This window comes from Artemia sp. Qi Xiang Cuo, chromosome 12, assembly GCF_049724085.1.
Source record: "Artemia sp. Qi Xiang Cuo chromosome 12, ASM4972408v1, whole genome shotgun sequence".
NCBI lineage: Eukaryota > Metazoa > Arthropoda > Branchiopoda > Anostraca > Artemiidae > Artemia > Artemia sp. Qi Xiang Cuo.
In genome coordinates this window covers 3,952,157-3,974,398 of record NC_142805.1, presented here as the reverse complement: position 1 = coordinate 3,974,398, position 22,242 = coordinate 3,952,157, and the positions used below count along the sequence as shown (strand labels likewise).

The following is a 22,242-nucleotide window of genomic DNA, read 5'->3' as shown; positions in this document are numbered from 1 at the left end:
TTCAACTGAATCTTGACAAACCAATGTTTGTGAATTATACAACTTTAACAAAATGGATTTATAATGAAATTAAATTAAAAAAAAACAAACAAGCTTTTTCAACTGAAAGTAAGGAGCAACAATAAAACTTAAAATGAACAGAAATCTTCATGTATGAGGGGGTTTACCCCCTTGTCAATACCTCACTCTTTATGCTAAAGTTCAGATTTTGTTTGAATTCTTTAAGAATTGCCCCTGAATCACAAAGGATGTTCAATAAGAACAAATGGCTCTTTTGAAAGTACTAAAATAAACTTTAGCATAAGGAGCAAGGTATTCACAAGGGGCAAACCCCCTCATGTTGTGTTTGATATTTTATTATAATTACTTTGCTTGAGGTTTAGTATTGTTATTGCTTGTGCTGTACTTGCACTTATATTGTTGATTGTTGTAGGAGCCTGGGTTAAATAAACTCATTACTCAAGATTGTTGCATGGTGTCAGAAGTGGGATTTGGCATTGTAATTTAATACTATTATGGAAGTCCAACAGCCATCCATCAAGTGGGATGCCACCTCCTTAGCAGACGAATGGAATTGGTTTGAACAGCATGCTTGGTTTATGCTTATAATACCACTGGCAGATAAAACTGAAAAATAGCAGTGTACCTACCTTCTCATTTGGATGGTAGAAAAGGGCAGAGAGATTTTTAATACTTTTAAATTAGAAAAGGATAAAGTCAATAAAGTTGAATCCCTTATCAAACACTTTAAGGATTATGCAAGCCCAAAGAAGAACACTATGTTTGTAAGATACATCTTTCAAAAGAGGGACCAGCTAGAAAACAAAACTATTGAAAGATACATCAACAAAATTTGGGACCAAATTGTCTGTGAAATTAGAAATCAAGCCATTTGAGACAAGTTGTTCAGAGAAGGGGACTCATTAGCCCTAGATAGTGCAGTGTCAAGGTGTAGAACCCATGAAACAACCAGGCTCAGCTGAAATCATTTAATGGAAGCAAACCAATACCCATCAAGCAGAAAGTTGATGGAATCATACATGGTACAAGCCAGAACAGTGCCAAAAATCAGAAAGCTCCAACCAATAACCCCTTCCCCCAAGGGTAAAGAACGCTATTTTTTGGATGAACCATATACAGATCATGCATGACCAGCAAAAAGAAAAATCTGCACTCAATACAGAAAGCCAAACCACCTTGCCAGGGTCTGTTGTAGTAACAAAATTGTGAGTGCCATTGATGAAGAAACAGTTGCATTGAGCTGCAGTTGATGATGAAGAAACAGTTTTCCTGTATGCCATTGGAAAAGACAGTGGCAAAGATGAAGCCCTTGATCCATTGACGTTAAACAACCAGCTCTCTATCAACTTTAAAATTGACAAAGGAGCTCAAGCCACTGTTATTCCCAATAATGTTTTTAACAAGCTGGACAACTAACAAACCAACAAATCTACAACTAACAAACCAATGGCTAACCAGCTACTGTGGAGCTAGGATCCCTGTCATTGGCACTTGTGATCTTACCTGCAGCCACAAACAGTATCCAAGGGCAGCTCACAAATTCTGCATTGTGGATTCAGATTCAACTCCAATCATGGGGTATTGATCAAGCATAGGCTTGAACCTAGTCAAACTGTACTAAATGTCAACTCCAAAAAAACTAGTGTAGCTAATGAGTACAAAAGCATCTTCAAAGGTATTGGCTTTGAGGGTGAATGCAACATCCATCTAAAAGATGGGTCCATACCTACCATTTACCCAGTTTGAAGGGTACTAGAGGAATTAAAAGACAAACTCCAGAAAGAACTTATCAGAATGGAAAGAGAGTTATTGAGAGTTACTCTATGTTATAGAGTTATTGAAAAAGTCACTGAGGCCACAGAGTGGGTCAACTCAATGATCAAAAAGAAGAATGGAAATGTGAGACTGTGTATAAATCCAGTATGTCTTAACAAATGCATTAAGCACCCTTACTACCCCATAGCTACCTTAGAAAGAATCCCCAGTTCAGTTATGTGAAGCAGCACCTGGTTCCCAAGCTGGTGCCAGAACACTGTCTGGAAGAGTGATCATCCCACCAAAGAGATTGGATCTGTAAATAGTTGGCCTATGTGCAGTGGAAGTAGGCACTGCGTATACCCAGAGTATACACCAGGGAAGTGAGCCTAGTGCCTTCTGGTATTTTGTTAATAAAAGTTTGAGTGTAAGTGTGAGAGTAGAATTAATTAGTGCATAACTGTTATGTGTACCTAGAGTAAACATTAGAGAAGCAAGCCTAGCACCTTCTCATGAGGCATATAAATTCTTAGTGATATTTTGCCCTAGCATGGTATGGCAAAAAAATGGTATACCCATGAATCATGTTGTTCAAGGCTAAAAGAAGGGAATGTAGTGTTTGATATTATATTATAATTACTTTGCTTTAGTATTGTTATTGCTTGTGCCTACATTGCTTTTTGGTTGCAGGAGCCTGGGTTTAATAAAATCATTACTTGAGATTGTTGCACCTCATATATATATAATAATTTCTGTTTGTTTTAAGTTTTAATGTTGCTCCTTACTTTCAGTTGAAAAAAAAATTATTTTTTCTATTTAATTTCTGGTCATATTTTGAATAATGCTGATAAAATTGCCACCCTCTCCAAGGAAATTTCTTGTTCCCCATAAAGAATTCTTCACTGGAAAGATCCTCCCACAAAAACTCCTCCCCCTGGGCCCCAAGACTCCCCCCCACCAGACCAAAATCCCCCTTGAAAACATACTAATAATCAACTGTAAACAACAGGCTAAGCTCAAAACTTGCAGTCCTTCCCCCAGGGACTGTTGGGGATTAAGATGTCCTCAGAGACATATTTATTAGAATTTCAATGATGTTGAACAAAATGGCTATCTCAAAATATTGATCTGGTGACTTTGGGAAAAAAATGAGTGTGGGCAGGGCCTAATTGCCCTCTAGCTTTTTGGTCTCTTAAAAACAGCACTAGAGCTTTTAATTTCTGTTCAAATGAACCCTCTTGCCCACTTCTAGGACCACTGGGTTGATACAATCACCCCTGGGAATAATAAAACAAATAAACATGTACCCATGATCTTTCTTCTGGCAAAAAATACAAAATTCCACATTTTTGCCAATAGGAACTTGAAACCTCTACAGCAGGATTTTCTGATTGGCTGAATCTAGTAGTGTGATGCTCATTAAGATTCTATGACTTTAAGGGGGTGCTTCCCTCTTTTTGTGAAAATACTGTGAATTTTCTCAGGCTTATAGCTTTTGATGGGTAAGACTAAACTTCACAAAACTTATATATTTAGATCAGCATAAAAATCTGATTCTTTTGATGTATCTATTGGTATCAAAATTCAATTTTTTAGAGTTTTGGTTACAATTGAGCTGGGTTGCTCCTTACTTGCAGTTTGTTATCGCAAACTGTTTGATAGTAAGTTTGAAACAAATGTTATAATCCATTTTTATATCCAAAAAATATAGAAGGATATTATTATTTGCCACTATGGATATGAACTGCTCAATATTTACCAACTTATCTTCCTAATAGCAGTAGCATACTTTCATTAAAATTCTGGGGGGGGGGGCAAAGTTGGAGACAATTTTCCATAATCAAGTGAAAATGACAGTAAAAAGTAAAATAATAAGCCATTAGGTACCATAAAGGTACTGTTTAATACTATAAAAGTACTATAAAGGTACTTTATATTACTATAAAGATAAATATTAACTAAAAAACTGATCTGTTTTGGTTGATGCTTGAATTATGCATTCAAGACTTTGGAAGAAACTAAATTTCAGCTGGGGGCAAACTAGGGTATGGGGAAGGCAAACCAAGGTCTGGGAGGGGTAGTTGCCCCCCTGCTCCATAGAAAATTACACCCCTGCCTAGTAGGCTATGTGATTAAAATATTACTTAAAATGAGAATAGCAATGGAATGAAACACTATAATCTAATCAGTAGAAACATACTACATAGGCTATTATAAATTAAGATATGCATTGCTTTCTTTTATTGTTGTATGCATGCTAGGTAGTCTATCTTGTGGTCCCATTTCAGCAAGGCCATACCCGGGATTTATTTTTTTGGAGGGGTTTTACTCAAAGATTTTTTCAGGGGGAGGGGGGTTACACAAAAGACTCATAATATGCACACAAAATTTGCTTATATCCATTTTTGTTATGTCTTTATACGTAAAACAAACATCAGGGGGGTGGAGGGGGGGGGTTAAGCCCCCTCCCATCTGGGCATGGCCTTGCATCTGGCACCATCAGGGGAACAGTGCATTGTCAGAAAAATGGGTAGGCTATCAGTTTAGTACTTTTACAATTCAGAGAGAAAGCCTGTAAAATTCTGGAAACTATGGTAAGTTACAAATTCTGTTTTACTTACCTTTACCATTACTAAGTGTACACTAGGCCTACTTCACTTTCAACACTCTCCTTTTCATCTAATGAACAAATATTGTAGCCTATATATTAACTTTATTTTCTTTATGGTGCAATTCTTTGCTTTCTTTTGTTATTTTGGCCCACTTTTAAATTAATAATATACATAGAGTAGGCTAGTTAGCATTATTGAAAACAGATTGAGTAGGCCTAGGGTAATTTGAACCAAATAACTTCTATTATAGTTTTCAGGCTATATAACCTTTGTAAATAATAAAAATACCAGGAATATTTTTTCACTTTTCCTCTTTAAAAGCAATTTCAAAAAAAGAGTAAATAACATACATTTTAAAGGCCTAGATTAGGCCTATTTATTTTTTTAATCCAACAAAAACAATGTTGCCAGAGCTTGAGACAAAACATGCGCGAGATTCTTTGAAAAAACAAGCCAAATAAGCCTGACAGTGTTTTGCCCCGATAGGCCAGAAAAAAATATAAATAAGAAAGAAAGAAAGCCTGACCCCTTGAAAAAGAGACTAAAAGTAAGCCAGACTTAGATAATTTTTTAATCCACATTTACCTGAACATTAAGGCAGAAAAAACGAGCAAAAATGGGGTTTTTAAAGGCCAAATTAAAATACTGAAAAAACACAACAAAGCGAACATTTCGAAAGGACAAACGCCTCTCTTCTTCAGCACGAAACGAAATAATGTATCCAAGGAAAGTGCTCAAGAAAAACAACAACAAAAAACAAACACGGAAAGTCGTCAAAAGAACCAAAAAACCAAAAACCAAAAAATTCAATAAAAGCCGGAAATTACAAGAATTAAAACCAAACACCAAACAACCATAAAAGGGAGTTCTTCGCCAATATCAGCGATTTGCACAAAATCGAAAAAATTATGAACTTCCATCGACGGATACTAACGAACAACTGGGGAATAAAAGAAAAGAAAACAATTCATACACTCAAAAACAAAATGAACCAGCAATTAAATAAGTTGGAGAACTAAGTAATCTGATTTTGGATTTTTATTATTGCATTTCTTGCAGACATCCTTTGAGATCTAAAGGGTTGTTCATGTGTTTGATTATATGACTGGGAAAGTGGTTCAAGGTTTATTTCAGAGATTACTAAAGTATCGGGTTCTCTTTTGAGAAAACCGAAATATGACTCGTTTAATCTTAAATCACCGGAATCTCTGCTTAAAGCTAGAACTAAATGTTGGTATTTGCAAATTTCAACAGCTTCCCTGTAGTGCTGGACAATACCTTTGTCAATAGGGCTAACTTGATTAAACAAAATAGTATGGTCTGTGTTTTCAAATATGTACTCTGCAACGGTAGAGTCAAAATTTTCTGTTTTTTTTTCGCTTCTTAAGTGTATTATTAATTGAACTAGAGTGCTGAGTTAATTTATCCGTGAGTCGCTGATCAGTTTTTCCGATATACCAAAGACCACACAAACAAGGAATTATGCAGACACTGGAGGTTTCACCTATTGGGATAGGGTCCTTACCTTGATAAATTTGGGACCTGATAGGTTTTCTGGATCTATATAGTAAGTGTAAATATTATTTTTTTCTTAGATTTTTTTAAATGTGGTCTGAAACCCTTTTAACGTATAGAAGACCAAAATAAACTGAATTTCCCGTTTGATTTGTGTTTTCTGTGTTACTATCTGATAATCTTTTAATGCGTTTTGCAATTACAGAATTTATTAAACTAATTGGATAACCATTTCCAAATAAAATATCTCTAAGGTGGTTGAGCTCTAAATCCAAGAAGTGTGTTGAACAAATTTTCAATGCTCTATCAACTAGAGAAGTGACAACTCCTCTTTTCACATCAGGAGAATGATTAGAGGAATAATTTCAGTAACGGTCATTATGTGTGGGTTTTCTATTGACACTAAACTCGAAACATGTATCTTTTCGTTGCACCAGAACATTTAAGAAAGGAAGACGCCTCTCTGCCTCTGATTCCTGAGTAAATTAAAGTTTTGTATCCAAGGAGTTGAGCAAGTGAAGAAAAGAACCCAGAGACTCGTCAACATGTTCCCACAAATAAAAATATCATCTCTAAAACAAACCCAAAATTCAGGTTTAAAAAAAACTTTGCAAAATAGCCCTTTCTTCAAGGTCTTTCATGAAGATATCAGCCTGTATTGGAGAAAGGGGGAGAAACAGATATTTTATTTGGGAATGGTTATCCAATTCGTGTGGTCTTTGGTATCAGAGATCATACTGCCAGTAGGGATTGTAAAATCAAATGCTGTATTCTTTACCTTTTACCTAGCCACTTTTGAAAGTAACTTAAGTTCCATATCACCTTCCCACTTGAATAAATTGCAGGAAGATAGAGTATGGTTCTAGGCTTTAACCCCCCCCCCCCTCTGTGGAAAATGAGGCTTTCCAAATTTGAGAATTTTATTTGAGTTTTATTGTTTGTTTCCATAGGGGGAAGGAATTTTGGTGCTTGTGTATTATGTGCCACTAACTCAAGTTTATGCTGTGTAAAATTCGAAAGCTCACCAGTTGTTTTGTTACTAAACTCATCCAAGGAGTCATTTATATTGAGCAAAAAATCATTAACTTTCTGCTCATGAAACATGTAGGTGGTTTTGGAGCTCTAACGTAGATACGGTAATAACTATAGTTGAGTAAGAATTTATTTAAAGAAAAAAGTTGATGTTAACTACATTTTATTTTGGTGTTACGAATAAAGATATCTATTGTTTGATGTTTCCTAAACAGTACTTTATAACTCTCTTACAAGTGACTCATTACTCATAACTCGTAACTCATTTTCCACAGGGAGGGGGGGGTAAAAGCCTAGAACCATTCTCTATCTGCCTGCAATTTATTCAAGTGGGAAGGTGATATGGAACTTAAGTTACTTTCAAAAGTGGCTAGGTAGAAGGTAAAGAATACAGCATTTGTTTTACAATCCCTACTGGCAGTGTTGATCTCTGATACCAAAGACGACACGAATTGGATAACCATTCCCAAATAAAATATCTCTTTCTTCTCCTTTCTCCAATACAGGTAACAAAACAACTGGTGTACAGGCTGTTATCCAATTCATGTATCTTATTCGTGTGGTCTTTGGTATTTTGGAAGAGCTGATCAGCGACTCAAGGATAGATTAACTCAGCATTCTAGTTCAATTAATAATACACTTAAAAAGCGGAAAAATCTAAAAATTTTGACTTTGCCGTTGCAGAGCACATATTTGAAAACCCAGACCATACTATTTTGTTTAATCAAGCTAGCCTAATTTTGCATCACAAAGGTATTGTCCAGCACTACAGAGAAGCTATTGAAATTTATAAATACCAACATTTAGGTCTAGCTTTAACCCTATAAAGTTAAGCTTCCCAAAATGTTACGTAGATGGTAAGCTTTCGTAAAAATTATTGACTTTTAAAACTCATCACTTAAGTATATTTTAAAAGTAAGCGGGAATTATCAAAAACAGATCTTCAGATAATGTTTTACCCAGCACAAAAGGTTGCTTTCATTTCTTGGAGTCACATGGTATGCATGACTTTGCAAGGTGTTCACCGCAGAACGGCTTTTTGCAATGGTGGCGAAAATTGGTAGTTATTTGACGAATGCTCGCTGGGCGAAGGCTACAGGTCATTCTTCTCCCTTCCACAGACGTTCCTGAATGTATTTCACCTGTCACCTCCATTGTTTGACTGATATTGAGTCTGATCGAGCGCTGCAAAGTGGGGGTTTCTAAGCGAGTGGTCACATGTGGCTGGGTCAACTCTTTGAACAGAACATTCATGAAATCCTTTCATGAAAGTGGTCTTCCACCAGATTTGGAGATATTGAAGGAGTAGATGACATAACTGTTGATACACGCGATGTTGATCAGCCAATAAAACATGCACATGGACCACCTGTTCGTCTTCCGAGCCGCTGACATTGAACTACACATTTGGTAAAATGTGTCTACACCGCCTTTGGTGTTATTGTAGTACTCAATGATCTCAGGCTTCTTGCTTGGATACGTGATACTGGTACCCTCATGGCAAGTTGACAGAAGCAAGACCATTTTTGATGGCTTAGGAAGATAAGACACTAAAGTCAGCTCCCGATCGAAACAGAACATTGAGGTTCCTTTGATTCTCCCTTTGCTTACAAGCAGCTCTTCTGGAATTTCTCTCTTGTTTTTTCGTACTGTACCATCTGTAGTCAGTCGATACGGTTTTTTCAGTAGTTCGGTTGCAAACAGAATCGATGTAAACCAGATGTCAGTCGTGACACTTTTATTTGTCTCCCAGATCGATGTTGTGAGCTCTTGCATATTTTATGGTCCTAGTGGAAATCCGTCAGTCCTTATCGCCTTTCCCAAATATGGCATTGCTTTCACCATGGACTATGTTCCAACGACGCACATCATGACAATCTTAAGTCCGTACTTTCTAGGTTTGTTGGGAATATAAATTCTGAAAGGACAGTGTCCACGGAATCCTAAAAGCTGCTCGTCGATAGTGACGTTGATTCCTGGGCGAAAATGTTCTTTGCAGCTCTGTATGATCAATTCCCACGTTTCCCTTATAGAAGCAAACGGATCATGTTTTCTTCGTTCTTCCCGACTATTTTTGTCATCGAACCGTAAACATCTGACCAAGAATCTGAAGCGCTGACGGCTCATGGTGGCAGGGTATGCAGAGCCACACAATTGGATGTCGAACAGCTCCTCGGTCGAAGGATACCCATCTTTGAGTGAGCCTGAGAGAATGAGGATACCAACTAGGGCCATAACTTCTATCTCAGTCGCTGCAGCAGTGGTTGCACTTTGCTGTGAATACGGGTCTTTCTTCCTCACTATTTCCTCGTTCGTATGTTTCTTTATTTTCTCGAAGACAGCTTTTGAAAAAAAAAAACAGGTGAAATGCTGACAGTTCACTTTTGGCCGCTTTTGCATCGCCACTTACAGGACCAGCTACACCTCTAACAATGTTTCTCGCCTTTGCCTTTTTAGGTCTGGACGGCGGGACAGCCGACCATCGATGACCATTCTTTCCTTACAAAAATTTTTTCCTTGGAATGACAATATGTTCGTCCCCTGGCAGCTAAGAGGATAGAGGAGGGTCGTCATCCGTCTCATTTGACGATTCAGGAGATATGGGACCTTCAGCAATGGTTTTTTTACGCTTCGAATACGGCTGGCTTAAACTCACTGTAGTAGAAAGGTTTTCATCAGGGCTGCTATATTCGTTCTCTTCTGGAGGAAAATAGTCATCATCGGAATCTTAGCTATTAGAAATTTCAAGGATTTTCTGGTTCTCCTCATCGTCTGTACAAGAATCCTCTGCTGCTTCACCATCTTCTGATTCAAGCAGACGCAGGATTTCCGCATCTGAAAGCCGTCGCGAAGTCATTCTGCTAAAAGAAAAATTTTAGCTGCTCATTTGTTAAATCAGAAAATAGCCAAATTCAGCATTTTCATTTGCTATTTTCTCACGAAATTTGTTACGAAGCTTGTCAACAACGTTAAAAAACTGATCTAACCTCATTGTCCGAAGAAGCTTACTAATTACCAAGTTTTGATAAAAAAATCCCTTTTCCTGAAATAGGTGAAAAAGTTACGTAGATGGTAAGCTTTCGTAAATTTTACTACTCACCCTTAATATCTCCCCAACTGGTTCAGATAATAAAACCTCGGTGACGGCACAAGAACTGGCTAGTCATAATATTAACATATCGGGGAGGTCGTTTCGCACAATGCATCCGTTTCCATGGCAACCGCGAAAAAGTTTTTTTGCGTCGTAAAATTTACGAAAGCTTACCCTTCTAGGGTGAAACAGAGATTCCGGTGATTTAAGAGTAAACGAGTCCTATTTCAGTTTTCTCAAAAGAGAAGCCGATAGTTTAGTAATGCTGAAATAAACCTTGAACGACTTTCCCAGTCATATAAGCGAATGCGGGAACGACCCCTTAGGTCTCAAAGTTTGTCTGCAAGAAATACAATAATTAAAATCCAAAATCATATGACATAGCTCTCCAACTTATGTAATTGCTGGTTCGATTTGTTTTTGAGTGAATGAATTGTTTTCTTTTTTTTATTCCTCAGTTGTTCGGTAGTATCCGCCGATGGCAGTTCATAATTTTTTTGATTTTGTGCAAATCCCAGATGGTCGCTTTTATGGTTGTTTGGTATTTGGTTTTCTTTCTTATAATTTTTGGCTTTTATTGAATTTTATTCATCTCTTAAATTTTTGGTTTTTTTTTGGTTTTTTGGTTCTTTTGACGTTGACTATAACACTCTTAAAGGCCAATCCCTTTCCAGTTAGATTATTATCGGAGATTTTGTTTGATTGCACAACTAAAGTTCACTTTAGAACTAGAACATAACCGCAAACATCCTTTTCTATATGTCTTAATTTTTAATAAGTCTCCTGGCCTTGAATTTTCTATTTATAGAAAGCCTACGCATAACGATTGGTATTTGCATTTTTCCTCCAGCCACTCTCCCTGCATAAAAAGAGGAGTTGTTATTTCTTTGGTTGACCGAGCAAGAAGAATATGCTCGGAGCCTTACATAGTCTCAAAATTGAACTATATTAAGGACATTTTATTTTGCAATGGCTACCCCATAAAAATACGTGAGAACATTATAGAAAAAAGACGAAAAAAGGCAAAAAAGAATGCATCAAATCTACAAACCCCAACAGATATCGTCCAGTTAGTGGATGATAAGAAACTTTTCACTGTTCTACCCTACATTCCAAAATTGAGTGACAAGCTGAAAAGAATCCGTAAAAAACATAAACTTAATGTCACCTTTAAAAATTCAAATACTATACACAGCTTCAAATACTATAAATTCAAATACTATAAGTCCCATTTATGATGAAATTATTAATTCTGATCGTTTTTACATACATTAACAAAATTATATTTTGCAATTAAATATAATCTCCGATAATAATCTAACTGGAAAGCGATTGGCCTTTAAGAGTGCTTTACGTAAAATGAAATTCTGAAATGCCATCTAGACTTGTGTTTTTATTCAGTTACCCTTTCACCGTTACTGAGAAAGGGTCGTCCGGTTTTAGTTTTGTGTTTCTATTTTAAGGTTTGGTTTCTTATATTTTTATTAGTTTTATTCTACACTGAGAACGGTCAAGTGGAAGTCTTGACCAAAATATTCGCATAATTTTTTAAATTTTTTCACTGGCTGTTAATTGTCCTCATTTTCTTCGCGGTTTTATGTTTTATCTCGTCTCCATCTCCAAATAAATTTACTTCTTTGAGAGTGGATTTCCAAAACAAACGCCACACTATACAGCTGAAATTGTTGTCGGTTGTTAAAATTGTCTTAAAAGGTCAATAAAACTTTGCCTTCAAAGTTGCAGAGGGTCTTTGTCGCGAGTTTTAGCTGGTTCACAATAACTAAAAAAATTGCCCAGGATTAGTTTCACTGGTATTTTTACATCTGGTTGAAAAAAGTAATTACTATAGAACAAGAGCGGATCCAGGATTTTTTATCGGGGGGGTTACTAATCTTCGACTCGGTTTTCGACTAATTTTACTAATTTTCACTAAGGTTTTACTAATTTTCGACTAATTTTCGACTTCGTCAAAATTTTCGGGGGGGGGGGGGCTGGGGGGGTTCAAACCAGGTAAGCCCACCCATGGATACGGCCTTCTTATAGAACTATAGATCTGGCTATAGAACTATAGATTTTCCAGTAGTTTTTGCTTTTTTTAGACGCTGACTAAGATTTCCACACAATATATTTTATAACAAAATGCAAAATAAGTTGGCCATGGGTCCACTCGTCATTGAAAATGAATTAAATAAAAAAAACCAAGTTTTTTTAACTGAAAGTAAGGAACGACGTTAAAACTTAAAACGAACAGAAATTATTCCGTATATGAAGGGGGCTGTCCCCTCCTCAACGCATCGCTTTTTACGCTAAAGTTTTTCATTGTTTAAAAAAATAGAGTTGTGAGAAAGTCAAACTTTAGCGTAAAGAGCGAGGCGTTGAGGAGGGGACAGCCCCCTTCATATACGGAATAATTTCTGTTCGGTTTAAGTTTTAACGTTGTTCCTTACTTTCAGTTAAAAAAAACTTATTTTTTTAATTTAATTTTTGAACGTTTTTGAATTAATGCAGTTTTTGATTTTGGATCACCGTAACTGAATAATTAAAACGAAATTTGCATATTAATTGTACTTTTATTTGGTTAAATGGCTTTCTCGAAACTTGTTTAATTTTATTTACAATTGTTTTTATTAGTAATAAATGTATGTAACTTACGAATTAACTTACGTAACGAACTTCTATATTCATAAATTTTTAACACGTATATTAGGGGGTTTGCCCCCTAGGCAATACCCTGCTCTTTAAGCTAAAGTTCGAATTTTTCTCCAATTCTTTAAAAATGACCCCTTAATCACAATCAGTTGATCAGTTGAAAAGCTTGTTTTTTTTTTAATTTAATTTCTGATTTTTTTCTTTAATAATACTGGGAAATCCGGCATGAAAACTGAATGTCCCTTCCTCCATGAAAACTTCCTTCATGGAAAGATCTTCCCATATGCCCCCGACCCACCCCTCCCCCCACCTACCAGAAAAAATCCCCCCCCTGAAAACGTCTGTGTAATTTCCAATAACCAATGCTATATGTTAACATTGAGTAAAGTTCATAACTTTCAGCCCTCTTTCGGTCCTCGGGGACTTTGGGGGATTGAGTCATCCTAAAAGACATTTTCTCATATTTTAGACCATGTTGAACAAAATGGCTATCTAAAAATTTTGATCTGGTGACTTTGGGAAAAAATGAGCGTGGGAGGGGGCCTAGTGGCCCTCCATTTTTTTGGTCACTTAAAAGGGCACTAGAACTTTTAATTTCCGTTCCAATGAGCCCTCTCACGATATTCTAGGACCATTGGGTCGATACGATCGCCCCTGGGAAAAAAAAAAATAAATAAACATGCATCCGTGATCTTTCTTCTGGCAAAAAAAGGAAAATTTCACATTTTTGTAGATAGGAACTTGAAACCTCTAAAGTAGGGTTCTCTGATACGCTGAATATGATGGTGGGATTTTCATTAAGTTTCTATAACTTTTAGGGGGTCCTTCCCCCTTTCTTCGAAAATCAGCAAATTTTCTCAGGCGCGTAACTTTTGATGGGTAAGATTAAACTTGTTGAAACTTATATATTTGAAATCAGAATTAAAATTTGATTCTTTTGATGTATCTATTGGTATCAAAATTCCGTTTTGTAGAGTTTCGGTTACGTTTGAGCCAGGTCGCTCCTTACTTACAGTTCGTTATCACGAACTGTTTGATATTTCCATCACCTTGTCTTTTGCCTCTCTATCTCCAGATGAGGCACAATCTTTAAAGTTGATGAAAAAGAGAAAAAGACAAGTCTTCAATTGAACATGCTTTTGATCAAGCTGATAGAAGAGCTTTAGTGAAAGTCTTTTCCTTGTATAATATATCAGATAAATACATTACAGTGATCAGTGATATGTACTAGAACAACATTTCTGCGGTTAAGGTATTAAATGATGCTAGTAGCTGGTTTCACGTGGAATCAGAGGTTAACAGTGTTTTTTTTTACCCTCATTTATATAGATCCTTTTGACAGACTTTGCTCTTATGAGTAGAGTAATAATGTTGGGTGAGTATGGAATCAAATGGAAATAAGAAACTCTACTAGACTATCACTTCAAGTTACATGATTATCAAACAGTTCGTGATTACGAACTGTAAGTAAGGAGCGACCCGGCTCAATAGTAACCGAAACTCTAAAAAACGGAATTTTGATACCAAAAGATACATCACAAGAATCAGATTTTTATGCTGATTTCCAATATATAAGTTTCATCACTTTTAGTCTTACATCAAAAGTTACGTTCCTGAGAAAATTTGCCTTATTTTCAAAAAAAAAACGGTGGAAACATCCCCTAAAATTCATATGACCTTAATGAAAATCACATCATCAGATTCAGCGCATCAGAGAATCTTACAGAAGAGGTATCAAGCTCCTATATTCAAAAATGAGGAATTTTGTATTTTTTGCCTGAAGAAAGATCACGGATGCGTGTTTATTTGTTTATTTATTTTTTTTTGTTTCTTTTCCCCAGGGGTGGTCATATCGACCCAGTGGTCCTAGAAAATCGCGAGAGGGCTCAATTGAACGGAAATTAAAAGTTCTAGCGTCTTTTTTTAGTGACCCAAAAAATGGAGGGCAGCTAGACCCCCTCCCACGCTCATTTTTTTCCCAAACTCACCCGATAAAAATTTTGAGATAGCCATTTTGTTCAGCATGGTCGAAAATATAATACCTATGTCTTTGATGATGATTAATCCCCCAGAGTCCCCGGGGAAAGGGCTGCAAATTATGAACATTTCCCAATGTTTACATATAGTATTGGTTATTGGGAAGCATACAGACGTTATCAGGGGGGGATTTCTTCTGGTAGTGTGGGGGGATGTGTGGGTCAGGAGTTACATGCAAGGATCTTTCTATGGAGGAAGTTTTTATGAGGGAAGAGACATTGCTATGAAGGGGGCACCAAATTTTCCAGTATTATTTAAAAAAAAACGATCAGAAATTAAATAAAAAAAACAAGTTTTTCAAATGAAAGTATGGAGCAACATCAAAACTTAAAACGAACAGAAATTCTTACGTATATGATTGAGTTCTCCCGCTAGTTAATACCTCACTCTTTAGGCTAAAGTTTTTTAGTACTTTTATAAGAGCTATTTATTCTAGTTAATGGCCTTTGTGATTAAGGGGTTAATCTTAAAGAATTGGAACAAAATTTGGACTTTAGCATAAAGAGTGAGGTATTGACTAGGGGGTGAACTCCCTAATATACGTAATAAAAACATACGAATATAGAAGTTCGTTACGTAAGTTAATTCGTAAGTCACATATATTTAGGACTAATAAAAAGCGTTCGTAAATAAAATTAAACAACTTCCGAGAAAGCCATTTAACCAAGACAATGTAAAGTTAATATGCAAATTTGATTTTAATTATTCATGTACGGTGAGCCAAAATAAAAGCCTGCATTAATTCAAAAACTTTTAAAAATTAAATAAAAAAAATAAGTTTTTCTAATTGAAAGTAAGGAGTGACATTAAAACTCAAAACGAACGGAACATATTTCGTACATTAAAGGGGCTGTCCCCTCCTCAATGCCTCGCTCTTTACGCTAAAATTTGACTCTTTTTCACAACTCTATTTTTTAAAACAATAAAAAACTTTAGCGTAAAGAGCAAGGCATTGAAGAAAGGACAGCCCCTTTCATATACAGAATAATTTTTGTTCGTTTTAAGTTTCAATGTCACTCCTTACTTTCAGTTAAAAAAAAAATTGTGTTATTTATTTAATCCACATACGAACCAATGTCCAGGGAAAAATTCTAAAGCCTTCAGGTGTAGCGGTATGGAATAAATATACTAATAAAGAACGACTCCTATGCCCATCAATTAAAAAAAAACGTTGCAATCCTAATAATTCACTTTTTTTATTTTTTTTAAACGGTCAGTTTGACCGAATTGTGTTTTCCCGTATCATGCCTCTGATAACGATCAAAACCGAGACTAAAAGTGTCATAGCTGACAATCATGAATGGCCGCTGTTTATTGGGAAAATTGAGATCAGATATACTACGGGCAATTGAAACGAATCTGCTAATCTCTGTTTCAATCACCGTCATCGCAACGCTGTACAATACTATTGCTCTCTTCCACATCCTTTACATTGCACCCTTCTGGAAGATTCTTACAAATTATGATATATTGAAAATCCACTCCACTTTCTTCCGTTTCACAAAATACCTACTGGGATATCCAATTTGGACACGCAATTAAAACTCATCAATAGTCTTCACACATCAGATCCTACTACAGCTGTTACTAAACTCTGTAGCTACACAACCAAAAGATTTCAAGACACGCTTGGAGCCGACTTCTTCAACTCTAGTTACGCTGTCATAGTTGTATAGTGATACACAACTATGACAGTTGTATAGTTGTAAAGTGTTGTATAGAGTTGTATGAGTTCTATGAGTTGTATACTTGTATAGTTGTATAGTTGCTTTTGTTTTTTTCTCTCTTCATAGTGCTCCGTCACTTTCTTTTTGTATGAAGACGGGTTTGCAGTAAATAATAATAATAATAATTAGCTCTTTTTGAACTGCACTAAACATGTTTGCAACAATTTTAGTAAACAGTTATAATTTATTCAGCTAACCGAAAACTGTTACTGAAAATTTTGGTGCTGGGACCACATTGCAGCCAAAACTGTCAAAAAATAAAAAAGAAAAAAGTGCATCGTAGTATCTCGAGTTATTTTTGAACAATCAGGGCTGAGCTGTGACATTTTGAATGTACGAAAATAGAAAAGATGGAGGCTTTGAACAACAGTTTCTACATTTTTCCAATTAATTTAGCAAAAGATGCAAGAACATAGTATTAGTAGCCAATAATTGGAAACAAAATGCCGTTGATACAAGCTTTTCATAACTTATTCTTGTCATTTTAATTTTCTACCTCTGCAGTACAAGTGAGATATTAAAATCAAGAAAAATGCATGTCATTGATTAATCTTGGCTTCTTGAATCTTGGATTCTTGATTGCTAGTTGGCCTGTATTTTGCCCATCGGAGAGAAAATTAAGAGGTCTTCCTAGCATATTGCAGCAACATTACTTCCTCGCGAGGTTGAATAACGAATCTATTCCGACTAACAGATTTTACTTCTTTTAAAGAAATAAAAGTATTTTAAGCAAATCAATTTACAAGAGTCAAAGGAAACAGCTTCTATTCGGTGCTTTTCTTTTCAGCTTGTACCTTGCTCCGGGCTTCCAGACACCTTTCCAGTGATTCAAATTAAGAAAAAGAAAATTTAGTTATAGAGGAGGTAATCAACTTCATCGGGTGTCTTATCTTCCTACATGTAAAAGCAACTATACTTCTTGGAGATTGAAACATTTTTTTAAATGATTATTAAAGAACTTGAATATGAGTATGCCACCCTACTGCAGGAATTTGTTACAAAGGCATCCGCCGCAACAAAACTTTTGTAATGTTTGCCTTGTTACTCTCAAAGTTGGTAAAGTTTTGCAAAAAGAATTTCATTAGGTTTACACATAAAATTCGAGCGTTTTTTAGGGATTACAGAAAGGTACAATTGCTCTTTCCTACATAAATGCCTGACAACTGACTATAGCCAAACCTTTCCTCTGCTTAATGATTATACTTTGGACGTCTTTTACAGTAGAATGATGTAATACCTAATACCTAGGCCCAGCTCTTGGAGTGTCAGTCTTTTTAAGAGCTGTTCAAACTATTATTCACATTATAAAGGAGGTTTAAATTGATAGGTCTATTAAAAAGTATCTACACTTGTTGTTTCAGGACGCAAAGAAAGTATTCCAAGAAGGAGGACAAGCTGGATGGATATGAGTATTCTGTCAGGTATAAGACCATAAGCTGCTGCAGACTGCAAGATTGAAAGAATACTTCATATCCCTAGAAGTATTGGTTCTATCTTAGAGCGATGGATCCCACTCTTCTTTTCCTTCACGATCCAAATAGACTGTGACTCAGGGAGTTAGACTACCTAAGAGAGGGGGGGGGTCAACCCTCAATGTAAGTTGGTTTGTATTCTCTTCCGTTTATCCTACACAAGGTCAATATTCTGAACAATAAGTTTAAGGCAGTTGAGTTGAACCCTAGATCGAATGGCTTTTGAATAGTTCATAGCGTACCCACTTCATACTTACTGAGTACACAGTGTACTTAACTCATCCGTAAGACCCATTCAAAATTAGGCTAGTTAAAGCTGATTTTTTTGTGCTTGATTATATAAAGTTGATGCCCAATTTGCCACACCATCAACTTGCAAAATAGTGACTTGTTCAGCCCCCTAATACTTGTCAGAAGCACATTTCAAACACTCGGTCCTAAATGGCAAATCGTAAATCCTGCCTTATTACTCAGCTTTGTCCTAATTAAAGGGCTATCAACATTTCTAGTATTATAATCTTTTAAGCAATTTATTACCCTTAAAGAAATGAGAAAAGAATATTTGGGCGTATATTATTCCAAAATTAATATACAAAAATGGCTGCATGATAATCGTTGAGCTGTCCACATTCTTCCCTTTTAACTTTCTATAGCACGTTTCTGTATCATTAAAGTCTTTAACATATTCTCAAATTATTCTCAAAACTTTATTTTGTAAATGATTAGAGCAACAATTACTTGCCCATATGCCTTCCCAAGGCCAGAACATAATTTGCACTTCACTGAAAAAATATAAATGTTTCTACTTTTATAACTTTAATAAATCAAATAATATTAACGTTTTGATTCATAATATCAGCATATGTATATCAAATTGACAATGAACATTCATTTGTATTTTTTTCAGTAAAGTGCAAATTATGTTCTGGCCTTGGGAAGGCATAGGAGTTCTAAGCCCAACTTATGTTAATTTCCGCTCGTTTTGAGTTTGACTCGGTTATTTATTATAGTTTCTGTTCGTTTTGGGTTTCATTTATTTATCGATACTGATTTGTGGTAGTTTCAAGCTTGGTAGATTGTTTGATTTGATTTTTGCTCATTTTTTGTTTAAGGGAGTTCTTTACATTTCTTTGAAAACTTATTTTGTGGAAAAAGTTTTTTTTTTTAATTAATTTCTGTTCGTTTTATATTGACATAGTCTTTTCAGAGAAAAAGAAAATAATACTTTAAATCTTTTCGTTTTTTAAGAATTTATAGTTTGGCCTGCTATTTGTATGCTAGAGAAAAATTTTCAGCAATTTTTAACAACATACACCCTCTTAAAAATCTGGACACAAATAGTAGTGTTTAATTTAGTTTCATGCCTCCTCTAGTTGACCTGAAATGGAAAACATCATACCATTTGCAAATAATCTGTTTGCTTTCTTTGATAGCTTGGATACACTTACGCTATTTTGATTTGGTTAAATTTTAAGAGCAGAAGCAGACCCGAAAGTTTGAACGTAATACCCTCAGTCGTTTTTGGGATACTGCTGAGAAGCCTTATTGGGAATTAGCATTAACACAGTGCATTTTGATTTAATCTTATGGTAACATTTAGTTTTAAAAAATAAAGTCAAATTGGAGGGTTGGCGTGAGAGGGGGATTAGTTTCCCTCCACCCACTTTTGTCTATTAAAAAGGGCATCAGCCCTTTCTATTTTAAATCGAATGAGCCCTTTTCGAAGTTCCTACGACAACCCCTTCGATACAAAGTGCCCTGGTCTAAACAACAACAACAACAAAAAATAATATATCAAGCCTTCCAACCACTTTTGACTATTAAAAAGGGCACTAGGCCTTTCGATTTCCAATCGAATGAGCCATTTTTGAGTTTCTACGACAACACTTCCTATAAACACCTTATATGCCCTAAGGGCATTAATTACAACCCTTACCCTAATTGCTGTGAGGGTGGTTGTCATCCTCTAAGACCTATTTTCCAGAACTTTTGAGGAGTATCCTCCTCAAAAACATACTTTCTATCTGGAAATGGACTACGTTAAACAAAATACCTATCTCAAAATTTTGATTGGATGTATCTGGGAAAAAGGTGGGCGTGAGAGGGGTGCTAGTCTTTCTCCCATCACTTTCAATTATTAAAAAAGGCACTAGCCCTTTCAATTTCCAATTAAATGAGCCCTTTGAATTTTTTACGACAACACTTTCAATAAAAACCTTATATACCCCCAGGGGATAACTTGCAACCCTCGCCCCGAGGGCTGGGGGGTTGTCATCCTCTAAGACTTAATTTCCATAACTTTCTACTACGTTAAAGAAAATGGCTATCTGAAAATTTTGATTCGATGTGTTTGGGGGAATGGTGGGCGTGAGAGGGGGGTTGATTACCCTCAAATACCTTTCAACTATTAAAAAGGGCACTAGCCCCTCAATTTTCAATTGAAGGAGCCCCTTTTGAAGTTTTTTATGACAACTCTATTATTTAAAACCTTATATGCCCCCAGGCATAACTTACAACCTTTTCCATAGGGATTCTGGGGGGTTTGTCATCCTTAAATGCATAATGTTCAGAACTTTCAACTACGTTGAACAAAATGGCTATCTCTAAACTTTGATTGAATGCGCTTCGGGAAATGGTGGGCGTGAGAGGGGGGTTAATTACTCTCCACTTACTTTCAGCTATTAAAAAGGGCAATTTCAATTTCCAATCAAATGAGCCCTTTTGAAATTTCTAAAGCTATCTATATAAACCTTATATGCCCCCAGGGCGTAACTTACAACCCTTGCACTGAGGGCTCTGATGGGGCTATCATCCTAAAAGTCCTAATTTCCAGAACTTCCAACTACGTTGAACAAAATGGATATCTCAGAGTTTGATTGGATGTGTTTGGGGAAATGGTGGGCGTGAAAGGAGGGTTAGTTGTCCTTCAATCATTTTCTACTATTAAAAGGGCACTAGCCCTTTCAATTTTCAACTGAATGAGCCCTTTTTGATTTTTACAACATCGCTTTCTATAAAAACCTTACATGTTCCCAGGTCATAACTTACAACCCTTGCTCTGAGGGTTGGGGGGGGGGGGATGGGTTGTCATCCTTAAAGACCTAATCTCCAAAACTAGCAACTACGTTGAATAAAATGGCTATCTAAAAATTTTGATTGGATGTGTTTGGGGAAAAGGTTGGTGTGAGAGGGGGGTTAGTTACCCTCAAATCACTTTTGACTATTGAAAAGGGCACTAGCCCTTTGAATTTCCAATCGAATGAGCCCTTTTTCCAGTTTCTAGAACAAAGATTTCAATAAAAACCTTATATGCCCCCAGGACATAACTTATAACCCTTGCCTTGAAGACCGTGGGGGGAGTATCCTGCTCAAAGGTATAATTTCCCGCACTTTGAACTGCTTGGAACAAAATAGCTATCTAAAAATTGTGATTGGATATGTTTAGGAAAATAGTGGGCGTGGAAAGGGTGTTAGTTGCCTACCAATCACTTTCGACTATTAAAAAGGGCACTAGCCTTTTCAATTTCCAATCGAATGAGCCCTTTTTTGAAGTTTCTACGACGACGCGTTCTATAAAAACCTTATACGGCCCCAGGGCGTAGCTTAAAACCCGTGCCCTGAGGGCTGGGGGGGGGGAGTGTCCTCCTTAAAGGTATAATTTCCTGAACTTTAACTGCGTGGAACAAAATGGCTATCTCAAAATTTTGATTGGATGTGTTTGGGGAAATGGTGGGCGTGGAAGGGGTGTTATTTGCCTTCCAATTCCTTTCGACTATTAAAAAGGGCTCTAGCCCTTTGAATTTCCAATCGGATGAGCCTTTTTTGAAGTTTATACGACAACACCTTCTATAAAAACCTTATATACCCCCAGGGCATAACTTACAACCCTTGCCCTGAAGGCTGTGGGGGAGTGTCCTCCTCAAAAATATAATTTATATCTGGAAATCAACTACGCTGAACAAAATGGCGATCTCAAAATTTTGATTGAATGTGTTTCGGGAAATGTTGGGCGTGGAAGGGTTGTTTGTTGCCTTCCAATCACTTTCGACTATTAAAAAGGGCACAAGCCACACCAATTTCCAATTGAATGAACCCTTTTGGAAGTTTCTACGACAACTTCTTCGATATGAAGGGGCCTGCTCTAAAGGAAAAAATATTAAATGGTACACTCTGCCAGCATCGTTCTTATATGCCCTCAAGGCATAACTTAAAATCCCTTGCCCCAAGGGTTGTGGGGGAGTGTCTCCTCAAAAATATATTTTCTATCTGAAAATCAACTACGCTGAACAAAATGACTATCTCAAAATTTTGATTGGATGTGTTAGGGGGAA

At 36.3% G+C, this 22,242-nt stretch overlaps 2 protein-coding genes across 4 annotated transcripts in view; both read right to left on the bottom strand.

Moving 5' to 3' along the window:
* LOC148945672 (cytosolic 5'-nucleotidase 3-like) overlaps nt 1-4,794 on the bottom strand; it is an 81,456-nt gene extending 76,662 nt beyond the window's left edge. The window contains exon 1 of the mRNA XM_089097485.1: nt 4,739-4,794. The gene's annotated coding sequence lies outside the window, so the exon portion shown is untranslated. The remainder of the gene's footprint in view (nt 1-4,738) is intronic.
* Nucleotides 1-22,242, bottom strand: part of sll (adenosine 3'-phospho 5'-phosphosulfate transporter 1) — a 242,696-nt gene that overhangs the window by 41,027 nt on the left and 179,427 nt on the right. Inside the window, exon 1 of one of the 3 annotated variants that reach the window (XM_089097480.1) lies at nt 4,739-4,785. The exons of the other annotated variants lie outside the window; for them this stretch is intronic. The gene's annotated coding sequence lies outside the window, so the exon portion shown is untranslated. Of the gene's footprint in view, nt 1-4,738; nt 4,786-22,242 lie in introns of those variants that run through there. 3 annotated transcript variants of the gene reach the window in all.